Here is a 14,424-nt window from a genome sequence, read left to right on the forward strand (position 1 = left end):
GGGCTCATACTGCTTGCTGGGTTTTAGTCCAAGACAGCATCTATGGACAAGTGGGTCCCTCCCCAAAGAGTAACTTGGAGGTGACAATCTCTTGAATACACACACACACACACACACACACACACACACACATATATACTTCCTTTTAATAAAACAACCACACAAAACAAAAACTGAAACCTGGTGGTGGGACTTCATAGCACAACCCCTGCCCCCCATCATACCGTGGATGGCAGGGGAGCCAGCCTTTATCTGTCCTTGCACGATTACTGCATTTGGCCGCTCAACGTTCATGTGAAAATAATACTTATTCACAAGCAGAAGCCCAGTAAATACATGGTGTTTTCTTTCTTTTTTTTTTTCAATTTATTTTCTCTGGCAGGATACAAGACAAACACCCAGTTTCCTTGAGTTTTAAAAAGATATTTCCTTTGCCCCACTTGAATGACCAATTAAGACATAAGTCCAATTGGCAAAGTGAAAAGGGGGTGAAGAGCTGTGTTTTAAAAACAGGTTAAATGGTGCTTTTTAAATTTACATTTTAAAAGTCAAAATTATCACAATACCAAAATTATACAAAATTTCATGAAGTCACAACAGAAGGTATTCCCTGAACCTCAGACCCTTCCCTTCTTCTTGTGATATAGGACACAAGGAAATGACACTTGGAGGCCGGCTTGGGGGAGCTCCTGTACATGGCCCAGGTGCCTGTCTTGTGCCAGGCCCAGGTCCCAGGGGGCTCTGTCTGGTAGGGGAGACAAAAGTGCCCAAGAGACTTAATAGGTCACTGAGTCCTGAGGGAAGAACCAGTGTCAGAGGGAGGAGGAGCCACTGGGCTGGGGTGGGAGCCAATGGGGATAGGGCAGAGGGAAATTGGGGGAAGATTGAAAGAGATGGTCTGGGAAGAATAGACTAGGGGGGAGCCTGGATATGGCAGAGACTGTATCCATTTAGAGGGGATTTCCATTCTTCCTTGAGCTTCAGGTCTGAAGGAAGGAGGAGGCAGAAGTGGAAGGCAAATTGCGTTGTCCTGGGGTAGCTGAGAGCTCCTTCAGGTCACAGGTCTTGGCCCTTGGTTGTGGCCACAGGGGACATGAACTGCTCTGTCAATGACTGCAAAAAGGAGGGAGAGAAGAAGAGAGGGGAGGAAGGAGGAAATCTGCTGTCATTGAAAAACCACCATCAGAGCAAGGTTTTTTGTAGCTTATCCCTACATATAAAAGTTGGTCTCACAGTTTTTTTCCCAAGATGAATGTGTTTATTCCTTTATTGTATTTCCCAGAGGGAAAGGTGGGTGTAGAGGAGGGGAGAGGGTCAGCATGTGCTTTAAAGTATGCTTTAAAATAGAGATAAGAATCTCAAATGCCATAAACCAACTGTAAAAGAGGGGGCCTCCTGCTCCATGGGCTTGGGAAGGAGGGGAAGAGGTCAGGAAAACGGCATGGGCGGGGCCCCTCCCTGTGAAGTCAACACTCCACATCAAGCTAAGTAAACATGGAGTCACATTCGTCCGTCTTCTATTAGCTCATTTTGTGGCCACTTTGATGCAGGTTGGGCTATACTTTCATCTCCCTTTTCCCTGGCCTCCATTCCCAGCTTCGACAAGGGAGGCCCCCACCAGCCCTCTTCTTCCTCAGTTTGAACGGGTTAAAATACTTGGCCCATCCATAGAGAGAAGGTGGCAATACAGCCTCAAAGCAACCCTGTGAGGTAAATACTATGATGATTCCCATTTTACAGATTAGGAGACTGAAGTCCACCATAACACAGCCAGCAAGTGGTACATGTGACTCTGGTTGTCTCACTCTAGAATCTGGACTCCTAATTTCCATGTCTATTACCTCCCTGGCTTCAGAATACTCAATTAGCCATTTACAAATAGAATCAGGAACCAGGGGGCATTTATGGGAGTCATCCTAATAGTAAGGCTAATATTTATTGAAGGGGTACTATGTGCCAGGCACAATGCTAAGTGCCTCAGTTAGTGGATATCTTAGGAAACCCTCTTGGGTGCTTGGTCCCTTTTTTCTTCTCTCACTTTGTAAGGAGGCTTTCTTCTTTTGGTCAAAGTTAAATTATTGGAATCCCACAGGCTTTAAATATAAGAGAGACCGATGTAACCTGTCATTTACACCAGAGTTTAAACATCTGTGCAAGATGCCACCTTTGAAAAAGGCACATGCGGTTGGCTTTTATCAGCATATTTCTAAACAGATCAGGGGACAACTTACATTTGGGCAGCCTGACCTTGAATACCTGACTAATTACAAAGAGAGTGAAGACTACACCTCACCAGACCCTCCAGGAAATTTCCCACGGCTGTCTGTTTTTGGTGAGGGGGCAGGGGGAAATGGTGGTTCAGCTCTTGCTGAGCCCCTGTGGCAGAAGTGTCGCTTCTTCCGGGAACGTGCAAGGCACAGCTGGTCCCCTGGACCCCAGACTGCCCAAAGAAATCCACCCTTGTTTCCCACAGGTCACCAACACATTTGGGGTCCTACCTGGAAGGCATAAAAGCAGTGACCCTCTCTTCCCCTGTAGGCCAGAATGCTACAGTGGTCAAGATGATGACATTGAATCTCAAAGTCATGAGGTCACTTGCCCAAGGCAATGCAGCTGAGGAGTGGCTGAGCTGGGACAGTCATCCAAGGCAGCCAGAGCCTTTCAGGAAAGTAGCTAACTTGTACCCAGGAGACACAGCTACTTGGCTCTCAAAGCCCTAGAAGGTATGAGAGACTGGGATAACCTTTGAAACATACATGTGCTCAGGCTCCTCCTGCAGAACTCCTAATTCCTAGCTTAGCAGTGAGATCTAACAATTCACATCTTTAACAAATGTCCCCAGAGACTGAGGTATGCTGCAGACTGAGGACTGTGGTTCCTGAGTGAGGTGGCGATATTCAGGGGAGTGATGCAGGGGTGGAGTTGAAGCAGTTGTGAGGCCAAAAATCTTCCTCAACTCAGATTCTCAGCCTTGGGTCCTGTTGCATGAAAGTATCAAAGATGCCAAGGATATGAAGGTAACTGAAGGATGTGCACACTGATTTAAAATGCATTTCAGTCTTAAAGACCTGCTTTATAGTCGCGAATGTCCCTTCACAGCTACAGGTAATTCATACAAACCTTTCAACACTCATCTTTCCCATCCTTCCCTGTAACTCAGGCTGGGTGAACGGCACCTTCTAGGGCCCCATGGCCCATGTTCCCACCATTTTGAGGTGTTCAAGGCGCCTATTATACAGCATTGCCATTAAAAAAAGAGAAAAGAAAAACATAGGAGGATATCTTTGTAAACTTGGAGTAGTCGAAGATTTCTTAAACATGACATAAGAAGTGATAAGTATAAAATAAGAATATGATATATTGAACTATGTGAAAATAAAGAGCTGTGTTCATCCAAACACAATGCTAAGAAAATGAAAGACTACCCCAAATGTGGGAGGCAATCTTCACAATACAGAATTTCAACAAAACGCCCATCCAGAATATAGCAAACAAGCAAAGAAAGAAACAGCTACTATAAATCAATAAGAAAGATAGATAATGGACAACCCAACAGGAGAGTGGATAAAAGGTATGAACAGGTACTTCACCAGAGAGTATAACTAAATGGTCCAACATATGAAAAGTTGCTCAGTCTCATTAATTCTCAGAAAAATGAAAATTAAAACCATGAGCTCTAAAATTAAAAAGACAGAGAATACCAACTGCTGGCAAGGATGTGGGGGCAACTACAACCCTCATATATTGCTGGAAGGAGAGTGAATTGGTATAACCACTTTGGAAAACACTTGGACCTTCTCTATTGAAATGGAATATTACGTGTTTTGTCACCCAGCAATCCCACTTTCATGTACTGTTAAGAGTTGAATTGTGTCCCCTCCAAAACTCATATACTGAAGTATTCAGCCATCCGGTACCTCAGAACCTGTACCTTGGGCTATGGTTCTGTTTTGTGGAATGGTTGTGAAAGGCACAACATGTTACTACAAGATGAGGGAGTATTCAGCCATCCTGTACCTCAGTACATGTACCTTGGAGATAGTGTCTTTACAGAGGTAATTAAGATAAAGTGAAGTCACAGGAGTGGGCCCTAATTCAACATGCTTTTTTACAAGAAGAGAGCAGGACACAGACACACAAAGAGGGAAGACCATGTGAGAACACGGGGAAGAGATGACTATCAACAATGCAAGCAGAGAGGCCTTGGAGGAAATCGAACCTGCCAACACCTTGATCTCGGACTTCCAGCCTCTTGGACTAGGAGATGATACACTTTTGTTGTATAAGCCACCCAAACTGTGGTAGTTTGTCATGGCAGCCCCAGCAAACTCAAGGCAATTGCATATACATGTTCAACAAAGGCATATACAGAAACAGCCAGGGCAGCACTATTTATAATAGTCCAAAGTAGCCCCAATGCCTGTCAGAATAGAAAGAACAAGTAAGTTGTGGTGTCTCCATGTACTGTAATGCTCCACAGCAGGGAGAATGAACTATAACTACAAGAATTTCAATGAGGCCTCAACATTAATGTTGACAGAGAGAAGCCAGATGTGTAAGAACACAGACTGCACGGTTCCATTTATGTAAAATATAAAGATGGGCAAACCTAATCTCCACTGCTAGATATCAGGATAGTGTTTACTCTTGGGGAGGTAGTGACTGGGAGGGGACCTGGCCAGAAGGTTTCTGGGGTGCTTTTACACAGATATGTTCTCTTTGTGAGCTGTCATCAAGCTGCATACTTATATATGAGATGGATATTCTTTTGAGTGTCTATTTTGCTTCAATACAAAGTTAAACACACACAAGAGCACCAAATTCAGTTTTGTTTTTTATAATATGAAAGATTGGAAGAGAATTAAGCAGGGATGGCTTTCCTTTCTTTGCTATTGGACAACCATGGCCTTTGCGCCACTGATGGTGTTCCAGCCCACCTACTGGGGCACACAGGTGAAGGCAAAAGTAGGCCTGCCTGGTGCTCAGAGCCTTGGCTGTTGGGTAAAGGATGAAGAGGAGCTTGAATGGAGTCAGGGAGATCTGGGACAGGGCTGTTGCTGTCATCCAGGTTCATCTATGGCAGAGTCAAAGGCAGGACTGCAACCCCAGTCCCCTGACTTCATGCACCACAGCCTGTACACTATCTACTGGGCACCCCAGTGCAGTCAGGATAGCCCCAGCCTTGCCCTTCCCTGCCCTGACCTGCAATCCTCGGTCCGAATTTCTCCCCACTCTGACTTGGGACAGACTCCTGCCTCCAGGCCTGTAAGCAGCTACTTTTCCACTTTAAGTCCTGCTCACCTGCTGGGGTCCTGAACATGAAGGGTAGAGGAATTCTTCTTATGGGTTTTACAAAACAGGAGGTGCATAGGCCCTGACGGTCACAGAACCCCAGAGGGGCAGTGTGTGGAATATTTGAAGGCATATCTCAGTTTCTGTAGGCTTTTTGTTTAGAGCTGCCTGTAAGACCATTTCGGTGATGTAGGACAGTGCAGAGGTATGTGGTGCGCGCACACACACACGCTTAGTCACAGAAACCATTTGGGTCATGTGTGCTTGATTAGCTAGGAGTCCCCCACAGCTGACCATTCTGAAGCCTGTGGAGCTGAGAGGGGCAGGGGTCCCTCCCTGACCAGTGTTTTGTGGAATGGTTGTGAAAGGCACAACATGTTACCACAAGATGAGGCTCATAGCCCAGCAGTCACCAGACTTCGCTTGTGGCTAGATCTGGGCACAGAATGGAGATGATGTCACTAGAGTTTCATGTTATTTCATCCAATTAACCAAGAGTTAATTAGTATGTCCAACGTGCTTTGAAGCCAAGGAGTTCTGTTTATTCATGACTGGGTGGAAGCAGAAGGTCAGGAATGGCAACACAGGGGCACTGACATTGGAATGGGAAGCTGGCCAGGCCTCTGCCTCTTACTTGCTGTGAGCCTACTAGGAGATGCTTGTGAAAACGTCTGTCAGAGTGTCCTAGGGCTGCCACAATAAAGCACCATACACTGAGGGGATTAAAACAACAAACATTTCCCAGTTCTGGAGGACAGAAGTCTGAAATCAAGGTGTCAGCAGGACCATTCCTTCACAAGCCTCTAAGTGAAACTCCTTCCTGCCTCTTCCAGCTTCTGGTGGCCACAGACATTCCTTGGTTCGTGACCACATCACTCCAATCTGTGCCTCCATGTCCACATGGCTTTCTCATGTATCTGTGTCTCTGTTTTCTGTCCTCACAAGGGCACCATCATATTGAATTAGGGTCTACCTGAATTACCTAATCTTAACTTGATTACATCTATGAAGACCCCATTTCCAAACTGGATTACATTCACAAGTACTCCAGGTTAGGATATGAATATATCTTTTTTGGGGACAGAATGCAACCCAACCCATAACAGTGCACATTTCGTCTCCAGTGACTGCTTCATTCCTGTCAGTGTCCTTTCCTCACTCCTTTCCTCAACACAGGAACCTGGAAGTGGCTGAGAGGGCCAAAGTCTTCTAGAAGGAGATGGACAGAAAACTACAGGGGGGGGATTGTCATTGTAATAGCTCTTCTTTCATGAAAGGGCTTTTCTTTTTGAATGAATATCAGTCCTTTCTGAGCCTTGGCCCCCTTATCTGAACTATGAGAGGGCTGGCCTGTGTGCCTTCACTCAGTTCAAATACTAGAGGAGGAAGATTAGGATAAGAGGGTGCTACAGTTTGGCCCCACAAAGCTGCTGGGTGGGGCCTGACTATTCCCAGACCATGAACTTGGATCCTGGAGGATTCCTTCAGCCCTGGGTCATTACAATTGTCTCATTGCTGGGTTCTCATGCCAGTGGCCTACCACAGTGGAGGACTCCTCTGGTTAACCCCCAAGGCAGCTTCTGCCTTCCCTTCAATTCCCTTCAGCTCAGCTCTGTGAAGCACTCCTGCTGAATGGGGACAGGTAGGATCCAGAGGGCCTGTGCTGGCACTGCAGGGGTCACAGGGAGGTTCTGAGCAGGCTCTACCTTGGAGGACTCCTCAGTCTCAAGGGAGGCAGATACAAAAGCCAGGCATCTTGGGCTAGTGTCACCAGTGGAGGAATCCCTGAGCAGGTACAGTGAGAGCCTGGGGGAGGGCACAGTGGGAGCTTCACCTGGCCGGGCTGCCAGTCCAGTAGAACTTGTCAGAGTCAGACAGGCAGAGGACAGGAGGCATTCCAGGGAGAGCCCCCAACACACTGCCACTAGCAATAGGCCTCCCAGTGTAGTAGGTGTCCCTCTAAAGGTTCTGAGCAGACTGTCCATGGATCCCCCAGTCCAGAGAGGCTATATATAGATGGCAAAGTTTATCTTGGCCCTTCCACACTTAAAGCAGCCTCTCAGTACCCAGAGGGCTGAGCCAGAGCTGGCTTTGGAAACCCCTGAAGCCCTTAGTTCTGCAGTGGCATGGGGTGCTCTCTGCTGAACTGCCAGCAGGGACTTGGAGCCTTGGGTCTTGTCCCTGCCTCTCTTGCAGGGGCCAGTTTCTTCAGGCTTGGTCTTGGTTGCACCTGGGCCCATATTGGGAGCCCCTCTGGTTGGCTATGAGTAGATGGCCTTCAGCTGGGCAGCCTTCACTCAGCCTCTGAGCTTCACTCTCCCAAATGCTAATTCCAGCCCCAAACAAGGCACAAAGAGGCATGTCCAAATCCCAGCGTCTCCTCTACCAGGACCAAAGGCCCATTTCCAGGATCACAAGTCCCAGTCCTGGGCCTATTGAAAATGCTGGGACAGACATTGGCTTACTTGGTTAGCCCACAGGCTTCTCAGGCCTTTCTGAACCCACCCTGCAGACTTACCTACATTTCTCAGCACCTTCTAAGCCAGCACCATTCTATTAGTGACCTCTGTACAAGTTTTACAATCATCAGTTGGTGCAAAACTAGCCCAGAGAATGATTAGAACAGTATTTGGCAGACAGCTGCAGGGATCCAGCACAGTTTGCTCGAAGCACTTGGCCTTCCAGGGGTGGGTGGAGCACTGGCTCAGCAGCCCTTTGCCACTCTACCCAGGCACTTGCCTCCCCCAGCCAGCTTGGCAGGGGCTACCACATCCTGGACTCATGGCTGTGGGGCCTGTTGGGACTTGCCTGGTGTTTGGTCTCTCTTTCAGCTGGAGGTCTGCCTCGTACCTGAGCCCTGGTACCTTCCTTCCATGCCTCAGCAGCTTGCTCAGCACCCTCTTATGGTGCATCTGCCTGTATTGACCAGGCTTCAGATGTGACTCTACCTGGCTACCTCCTAAGCCAGTTGCCTCACTGCCTTGTACTCAGGTTCAGATAGAACTTCATGTTTGACTGGTTTTGCCAGGATACTCATGTCCTGCTGACTACTGGCCAGAGGGGTCCCTTATCATGCACGTCATTAGCCATTGTGGTAAGTTGAATAATGGCCCCTAGAGATGTCCACATCTTGAGGAAAAGGAGATGTGACAATGAAAGCAGAGATTGGACTGATGCACTGTGAAGATGGAGGAAGGGGCCACAAGTCAAGGCTCACAGGCAGCCACTTGAAGCTGAAAAAGGCAAGAAAATGGGTTTTCCCATCAGTTTCCAAAAGCAACCATCCCTGTTAACACTTTGACTTTATCTCGGTGAAACTGATTTTGGACTTCTGACCTTTAGAACTAACTGTAAGAGAATACATTTACATTGTTTTAAGCTTTTAAGTTGGTAGTAATTTTTTATAGCCACCACAGGAAACTCATACATCCAGTGTTCGCACCCAGTGCAGGCATTAAAAAGGGGCTTAGGCCACTCAGGATTATCTTGGAAGAGCAAACCATTGGGGAAAACAATGTTGGGCCAGAGGGCCGCCAGCCTGGGGTTGAGGCCCAGCTCTGCCCCAACCAGCTGTATGTCTTGAGAAAGCCCTACCTCTACAGACTTTGGGTTTCCCTGTACAAAGTGGAGATCATAATAAACAAGCTTGTTGTGAGGATCAAAGGAGAGAACACTGGTCCATGTGTCTATCTGTATATTTGGGAATGTGCTGACTGAGGTTGTACTGAACAAAAGCCAACCATCTGCCAGCCTACCCATAACACTGCTCCTGTCATCTTGCTCAGCTTTCATCTTTCGTTTTTTCTCTAATCCCCTCCTACCAAAACCATTCAATAAACCTGGAGTGTCCACAGTGTGAATAGCATCATCTGGGGCAGGAGCTGGAGGGGTCCCCAAAGTTTAGGAAAATCTGCCCTTGAGAAGGCCACCATCAAAGAAAAACATGGAGGGGAAGATGAAGAAAGGATACAAGTTTTATGGCTAAATCATGGGAATCTGCCTTGACAACAAGTGTACCACCAACTGGGATGGCACTCACTGCCTCAAGCTGCAGCCTCCCCGTGACCACGTAGCCCAGTTGTAATGAACTGTGATTTTTCTATTAATAACTATTTCCCCTTTCCTTGCTGGACCATGAGCTCCACGAGGGCTCTTATCTAGACTGTTCACTGTGGATCCCCTGCCCTTAGCACAAGGCCAGTTACACAGAAGATGCTCAGACCATATCTGTGACTGTTAGACCTCAGGGACACTTCCCTATTCACTGCCGGGGCATCTACTATTGGTCTTCAGCCTCCTCAGCTTCTCTGCACTGGCTGACACTGCTGACCACTCTCCCAATTCTTCATGCTTTCCTCCCTAGCTTTCCTTGATGCCTTAGTTTTCAGTTGACCTTTTAATCCTCAAGGTCCTTTCCTTCAAGTTCCTGTGTTCCTATGACTTCAAGTAGCAACAATATTCCAAGTCCCTTCAAATATTGATCTCTTGCCTTCTAGAATTCTGAGGTTCCTCAGACTTACCATGGCCAGAATGCAAGCTTCCTAGTTATCTTTAATCCCTCCTAGTCCCTTAGCTCCACATCTCATCAATTGCCAAGTATTGTCCATTCTAGCCCAGAACCATCTCCAGACTATCTCTTCTCTGTATCCCCATAACCAGTTCCCTGAGACAGACACACTCTCACCCTGTCTCTCCTGGACTGCAGAAGTAGCTTGCCAATGGTACCTGCTTCTGGTCCCTCACCCTGCACTCTCCCCTCACCATTCAAGTACAATGTCACCATGTCACTCTCTAGGAGGTGATCAAGTCCAAGCTCCTTGACCCCTGCAATTTCATCTCCTACCATTTGTAGTCACAGTCCATGGTGGTTCCCTCAGTCTGAAAGCTAGAATGCCATTCCTCCTCTTCTTAGGCTGGCCAAATTGGTCTCATCCTGTTTTATTTTTTATTTTTCAGTTTTGTTTCATTTTTTGTTAGTAGGCATCCTAATGGGTATGACGTGGTATCTCACTGTGGTTTTGATCTGCATTTCTCTAATGACTAGTGATGTTGATCATCTGTTCATTTGCCTGTTGGTCTATCAGTCACTCTTAAGCAGAAGCTGGGAAACTTTCTCTGTAAAGGGGAAGATAGTATATTAGGCTTTGTGGGTCACACAATAACTGGTCAACTCTCTCATTGTAGCATGAATGCAACCATAGACAACATGAATAGGCAAATTAATGGATGAGGCTAAGTGCCAATAAAACTTTATTGACTGAAGTGGACAGCAAGTGGTATTTGACCCTGAGTTCACAGCTTGTAGATCTCTGCTTTTAAGACAAGGAGAACCTGAGTTATTACTTTCTCTGTGGGAGTCTGAGGGTAAGTGCTCTATCTTGGTCACTTCTGCATCCTTTTGCACTCAGCAAGTGCTCAGTTAATATTTCCTGAATTGATGGTCTCTACCCACCCCCTTACCCAGTAGAGAACAAAGTCAGTGGTGTGTATGTCTCCCAGACCTTGATAGAAAAGGCATCTTGCAAGAGTTGCTGGGAGACAGGATGCAGTGCGGGACAAAGGCTGATAGGCCTTCACATTCTTCTCTCTCCTTTTATCCCCTACCCAGGTCACTCTAGGAAGTCCTCTAGGCCAAAGGAGCAAATGGGGTCGAGTGGGTGAGAGGCAGATCTGACAAAAGGAAGGCTCTAATTTGGGCCCACCATCATTTGGAGCCTCCCATGATCAATAATTAGTCAGTGACGGCGAGGGAAAGTTGCAGTGTCTCCCAACATGCCTCTTTTCTCTTTCTCCATTCCTATTTATTTGTGCTCTTTAAGACTTTCATGTCGGAGAGCCTCATATCAGAATCCATGTCCCTTCCTCCCCACATGGGCACCTTTGCTGCATTAGACTGCCTGAATCAAATTAGTAACACAAGGTACACTGGCCTGGGGAGTCAGGAGCCCACGGCCTATACCTAGCTCTGCTAACTGCCTGAGTGCCCTTGGTTTCTTCTCTCTGGGGCTCCCCCAGCTGGTCAATGTGGGTGCTGGTGGCTTTTCCCTCTAAATGTCCTTCCAGTCTGGTTATACTTATTGGACATCTTTCCAGGAGCAGGCATTGCACATGACTTCAGGGACAGAAAAATGAATTAAAAGCCCCTGGCCCTTGAGAACTGTAGTGGCTCACGGGAGATCTAGGAAGCTAAGCTGATGATTACCTTATAATTGAGGAAGTGCTTTGACAGTGACCAGGCTTTGTAGGAAGCCAGAAAAGAGAGAGCTTTTGGAGAGAAAGCTGGGAGGGTGAAATGCTGTTGGAGATAAGGTTTGAATGAAGAGGAGGCTGAAAGCCTAGCAGGACAATAGGAAGAGCTTATAAACTAGCTTGCTGGGATTGGATAGAGGGAGGGAAGGCAAAGGGAATCACATCAAGCGGTATTGCAGTTCAGCAGAAGAGAGAACTTTCTACCAGCAAGGGCTAGCTCACACACCAAGGAGAAAGGCAGACAAAGCTACTTGTCAATGGACAGAAATGCACACCAGAGCTTGGAGGGTTGTGACCAGAGGCCTCAACACTTCCTGTCCTGTCTGCTGAGCCAGCCTCCACCTTGGACCCAGTCCTCCCCTGTTTTAGAGTCACAGACTCCACAGCTGGCCACAGGCACCCCCTGGTCCAGGAACACATGCAAATAGAGATGCAGATAAGGCCTGGAGGCTCCACTCTGGCCTCTGCCCCTCAGCTCGTCTCTCCTGTGCCCTCTCTCCAAAGTGGCTTTCTCTACAGCTGCAGGCCCCCATCCCACTGACTCGAATTTTGATTGGGCCACAATCATATTTGAAAAGCAGATGACAACTATGCACCCTCTCCTGCCAAAAGACACAGATTCACAGGTGACTCAAAGGCTGTGTCCAATTTATGTGGTTCACAGACCTCCCGAACCACGCGCGAATGCCAGGCCCAGAGTCTGCTCCAACTAGTCCCACAGGCCACTCAATTCCCCAGTGCTTGGATTGTTTCCCTTTGTTGCTGTTGTTAAGCAAGGATTCCAGGCCAGGCAAGTGGTTACCCATGTTTCCTGGGTGCCCACTGTGCTGAGGGGGACACTGGTTGGCTCTGCCCTGAGAGCTCCTGGCCTGGTGGGGGTGGGAGAAAGCACATAGAGGGAATACACTAAATGAGGCAAAAGAGTGAGAGCCACAAGCTGGGAGCCTCAAGAACGGACAGTTTTCAATTGGGAGGACGAGTAGGGAGCTGGCCTCTCTGGACCTGAGGATGTATGTGGGAGAGGACATTGCAGGAAGCCAGGATAACCTGAGCAAGGGGGTGTATGACAGGGCATGCGCGGTTTGGCTAGAGCAGAGCAAGTGTGAAGCCCAGTGGAGGAACCTGGAAGGGTGGGCTGAGCACAGGCCATGATGGACAGGCCATGGAATGTGTTCTGGAGAAAATCTGGACCCATTTAAGTGTTTTCATTGGAGGAGGGGGAGGATCTAAATCTGCTTTAGAAAGGACTCCCTGGATGTGCATAGAGGCTGGATCAGAGGAAGCAGACAAATCAGCTCGGCTGTCCCAGTACACCTGACCGAGGTGCAGACGGAGCCAGGTGCTGAATGAATTAGGTCGGCGTCAATGGGGAGGGAAGACAACTGAAATAAGAGATCTCCCCAATGAACATGCAGAACTGGGCATGGACTTTCAGCTGTCCCCTTTCCCTTGGCCCTGATTCTACAGACGGAGGTGCCACGGGAGGGACACAGGCACTGGTAGGTTCTCCAGGAAGTCATTTTAGGGAGGTGCGCTACAAGACTATCGGCCTTCAGAAAAGGAACAGGTTGGGGTGGTCCAGGGACTTGGGCTTGTGAGGGGGCAAGTTCCGTCTTACAGTGGCTGAGGCAAGACTCTAGATAGACTCAGTGACCTGGTGGGAGGCCACCTGTTGGCATGGCTTGTGAACAGTGTGCCAGGCCCACCCCCAGAGTCTCAGTTCAGTAGGTGTGGGGTGGGGCCCCAGAGTTTCTAATGCTCTCGAGGGAGGGGTTGGAGGTTATGGTTTCCTGGCAGTCAGACTTTTTTCAAACCGATGGCCAGAGATGGTTTACAGAGATCTAGGTCAGGACTGTAGGACAGAGTAAGGAAGAGTAGCAAAAGCCCTCCCCACGCAGGGCTCAGGGTCTGTCTGGGGGGCTCCCCCAGCCACTTACTGATCTGTCTCACCTTTCTGGTTTGCACAGATGTTGCATCCTTGGGAAGCCTTCAATGGCTGTTCTGCCCCATTTTCAACTGGGCCAGCTTCACTTTCAGCCCAATGTCACTCCCACACTTTTCCTTTTTGGAACTTCTAAGTTTCCAATTGTGTATTGATTTCCATGGCCCCACTGGAATACCAGCTAAAGGCTATGCCTGTTTTATTCACCACTGAAGCCCTCACATTGCCCGACTAACGTGTAAACATGTACAGTCATTTGATGAGGGGCATCTTTGGTCACGACAGCTGCTAGTATTTTCCCGGGGAAGTTGGGAGGACAAGGCTGAAGGCAATTTGGCCCTTGAGGCTTCTCAGCAAGGTCTGCCAGCCTCAGTCTTCCAAGCAGAGACCTTCCTCCAGGCAGCTCAGGAGTCTTCCCATTCTATGCCTTGGCCTCCTCCCTCCCTCTCATTTCCCCGAGGAAATCAGGCAGTGAGCTGTGACTCTTCTAGGCGCTCCACCTTTTCAGCCTGACTGACCTCCCACTGCGCCATGCCTCCCAACCCAGGCCGGCTGGTCAGTTCCATGCTTCACCAAATCTGAAAAAGGCAACGCACTACTAATTAAACTATGACAAGCCACTGACTGGGAACCTGACCTTTTTGTCTGAAATGCCACCTAGGGGCCTTCAAGGTCCAACTCAGGGCTGTCACTTCCTTCATGAAGGTCTTTTTGATAGTGCTGGCTACAAACCATGTCTCTCTCCTTCCTCTGAATTTACACTCTCATCTCAAGTGTGTGCAAGATTTCCTGCCTAGTGAACATATCTTAACTCCCACTATTCTAAGTGCCTTCAGGGCAAAGACCTTGTCTTGTTTCTCTTTACTTCCTCCCAACCCATCAGTTTAGCAGTCTCCCCACAGCTGAGGCGTCCTGCTCATATTACACAAATCAAATGGTGT

At 48.0% G+C, this 14,424-nt stretch overlaps 1 non-coding gene across 1 annotated transcript; it reads right to left on the minus strand.

Moving 5' to 3' along the window:
- Nucleotides 1-364: 364 nt before the first annotated feature.
- LOC129077437 (small nucleolar RNA SNORA27) lies at nucleotides 365-491 on the minus strand. The gene has a single exon (XR_008529861.1). It is a non-coding gene; the product is annotated as a small nucleolar RNA SNORA27 (small nucleolar RNA).
- Nucleotides 492-14,424: the final 13,933 nt, after the last annotated feature.

The sequence above is a fragment of the Pteronotus mesoamericanus genome, unplaced genomic scaffold, assembly GCF_021234165.1.
Source record: "Pteronotus mesoamericanus isolate MK-2021 breed Mesoamerican mustached bat unplaced genomic scaffold, CSHL_Meso_final contig_66, whole genome shotgun sequence".
NCBI classification, from domain to species: Eukaryota; Metazoa; Chordata; class Mammalia; order Chiroptera; family Mormoopidae; genus Pteronotus; species Pteronotus mesoamericanus.